The sequence below is a fragment of the Aethalodelphis obliquidens genome, unplaced genomic scaffold, assembly GCF_003676395.1.
Source record: "Aethalodelphis obliquidens isolate GAN/ISIS:26980383/991018 unplaced genomic scaffold, ASM367639v1 scaffold58, whole genome shotgun sequence".
Taxonomy (NCBI): domain Eukaryota; kingdom Metazoa; phylum Chordata; class Mammalia; order Artiodactyla; family Delphinidae; genus Aethalodelphis; species Aethalodelphis obliquidens.
In genome coordinates, this window is record NW_020838002.1 from 5,967,967 (window position 1) to 5,971,222 (window position 3,256).

Here is a 3,256-nt window from a genome sequence, read left to right on the forward strand (position 1 = left end):
TGATCCTGTGTTGCTTTTTTTGACACAACCATGAGAAGACGGCTTTGAGTTACTTTCACAGAAGATGGTCCTTGGCCTACAGCAGAACAGAAATTACAATGTGTGGCAAGTTCTGGGTCAGATAAGTTTGGACGGAAAGGAAAATATACATACTTAGCAACTGGCTTGTGGCAGAGTAGACCAGTAAAGGAAGTCAAATAAATGAGGTGCATTCATCTCATTTTCAGTTGTTACAGTGGAAAGAGAAGAGAATTTATTTGAAATATCTAGGTTGAAAACCCATCCTCTACCACTGTTTAACATTAGGCAAGTTATTTGTTCTGCTTGAGCACCCCAGTTCTTTATAAAAGTGGGAGCTATGCCAGTGGAGAGGTTGCAGACTCAGGTGCTTAGAGGAGAGAGGCAGGCGACGAAGGTGGGGGTGGTGGAACTGGGCAAACTAGAGCACCTGACCGCAGGGAAGCAGGTCCAGGAGCACAGAGCTCATCTTTCTAGGAAAGGTAGAACTGCGGGCTTTTTGTATGAAACCTAATTTTAAAGTACAGGTTGGCAGCTAATTGCCTGTAGCCTCCCACAGGCTTATATGATGATTGTAATGGGAGGGAAAAGTGAAGGCATCTTATACTTGGCAGAAACTTGCACTTCCTTCCATTTGAATTTTTAGAAAGCTTTATGGTTTAACAGCTGTGATCTGGATTTCATATGACGTTTTGTGGCAAATAACATTTTTATTCATTTCATTAGAGGAAAAAGTGCAGTCCAGCTTCATTCTGTCATGTTAGAATTGTGTTTTTACAATTTTTTTTGAAATAACTTAAGATTCACTGCTCATTTGCCTGTTTTTTTTTTTTTAAACAGTGCCAAGCGTAATGCACCCTTTCTTGATCATAATTTTAAACATGAGTTATCACGTTTGGCGGTGATATCTACAGAAGTTCCCAAGAAGGCTATTAACTAAATAGCCCCTGACAGTTCCATGTTTTGACTTCTTCTTTTTTTTTTTTTTTTTTTTTTTCCGTTTTGGCCGTGCCACACCCTTTGCTTAGTTCCCCAGCCAGGGATTGAAACCGGGCCATGGCAGTGAAAGTGGTGAGCCCTAACCACTGGACTACCAGGGAACACCCCATGTTTTTACTTCTTAAATTACAGCTTGGGCACTTGGGTGTTATGCTAGATGTTTTATTTACTTTTATCTCATTATAATCTACAATTTTGTGAGGTAGACATTATGAACTCCATTTCACAGATTGGTAACTCAGGGCTGGATGTTAATCCCGGGTCCTCATCCCTGCTGCTTTTTCATCATCAACACAACCACCGCCAACAGTATAAAAAAAAGTTGAATATAGGCAGATATATCATTGTGCTGGACACTAGGAATGCTAGGGCTTATGATACAGCCTTCAACAAGGAAACTGATCACATACATGGAAGGAATTCAGAGATTAATGAACTGAAAGTGTTAAACATTGCCTATAAATAGAAATTTAATTTTTCTGGTACCGTTGTGGAACTAGAAAATGAAAACTTTTTATCACGTGTGAGTAGACAGAAGGTAAATTCATCTATGACAAAGCTGTGTACGCTGTGAGCTTCTTGAGGACAGGTTGCTCACCTTGGTCATTCTGCATTCAAATTAATGAGCATTTGCATGTCTTTTTGAAAATTCTGTTCTATGTGTTATGGAACACTTACTCTTCAGGGAATTATACTCATCCTCCAATTTCCAGCATAGGCGGGCACCCAGGAGTTTTGAACAAATGAAGTTGCTGAGGCGCTGCACTCGGAGACCAACCCTGGCAAACAGCAGGGCTGTGTGCTGCCAGGGCCTGTGTGTGTGCTCCTACAGCATGTCTGCGTACATCTCAGGCCCCATTCTCCGGGAAGTGCTCCAGCCAAGGCTCTGCCAACGGCCATGAACGTGAGCAGAATTCTTACCCCAAAATAGCCACTTTGGTATGAGTTTTAGTTTGGGCTAAAGGTAGTCAAAAACACAGTAGATTCAGGGAAAGTTCTTTACTTCCCCCTCAATTGCTTAAATTTACATTGGAAAAGAGCCCGTACCAGAAGAGAGCTGTTATCAGATATACCTCATTACCTAAGAAACATCAGCATAACAGGACAACCTTTGTTTTTCAAACACCTCCTTTAGCTTCCTAGGAATGGCCTTCCTCCCCTTTGTACCCTCAGATCCCTACCCCTTTCTTTAGCTCAGAACGTTACAGAAGTTTCAATTACCTGGCTGTCCTTTGGGTCTTCATATCTTTACGGGGCTCTCACATGTACATAATTTTGTTTGTTTTCCTGTTAATCTGTCTTATATCAATTTAATTATTAGACCAACTGAAGAACCAAGAAGGAAAAATGTTCCCACCCCTACAGCCATGTTTAGACCATGTGACCATTCCTCCCTTGTAGTTGATTGGACCCAGGAAGCCCATCCACAGACCAGCAAGCAATCAGATTATCCGCTGGGCTTCGTTTTCACAAAATGCTTTTGTAACCTTTAAATCTGTCCTCCTCAGAGTATGGCCCACAGACTGTTTTCTTCCAATCCACCTGGAAATAAGTACAGAAACTGAGAGTAAGAGTTTAGAAATTTGCATAGCTATTTTGTCAGTTGACTATTGGATCTAATCCTAATAAAAATGTAGCTTGTATTGTGTATGTCTCTTTATGTCATTTTTCTCTTTATTTTATAAAAATATTGATACATGATACTGTTGACCTAAAACAATAGACTGCCAAATAGTACTCCAGCAAAGATAGGTTTATCCATGATCAGCAAAGAATTGTAATTCAAGGTCTATAACCATAGCAAGCCACATGCAAGGGAAGGAGCACTCTTATAGAGGGGAAAAGGAAGTTGGGAGGGCTGTAGTAAACAAAGATTCCATGGCTGTTCATTGGCTCAGTCCTCGCCAGGAAAGAAGAGGAATATTTCTTCTTCCTGTTGGGCCGTACTATCATCGCAGGGTTTGAGAGTTCCTCATTCTTGTCTCCTGACTCTTTTTAATTGAGGTTTCTGTTTATTAATTTTTTACAGTGTATTAGAATTTTTTTAAAGAAGAAAGAAACAAAAAAACAAAACACCTGATTTTGGACTTCCCTGGTGGCGCAGTGGTTACGAATCCACCTGCCAGTGCAGGGGACACGGGTTCAGTCTCTGGCCCTGGAAGATCCCACATGCTGTGGAGCAACTAAGCCTGTGTGCCACAACTACTGAGCCCACCTGTTGCAACTACTGAAGCCCTCA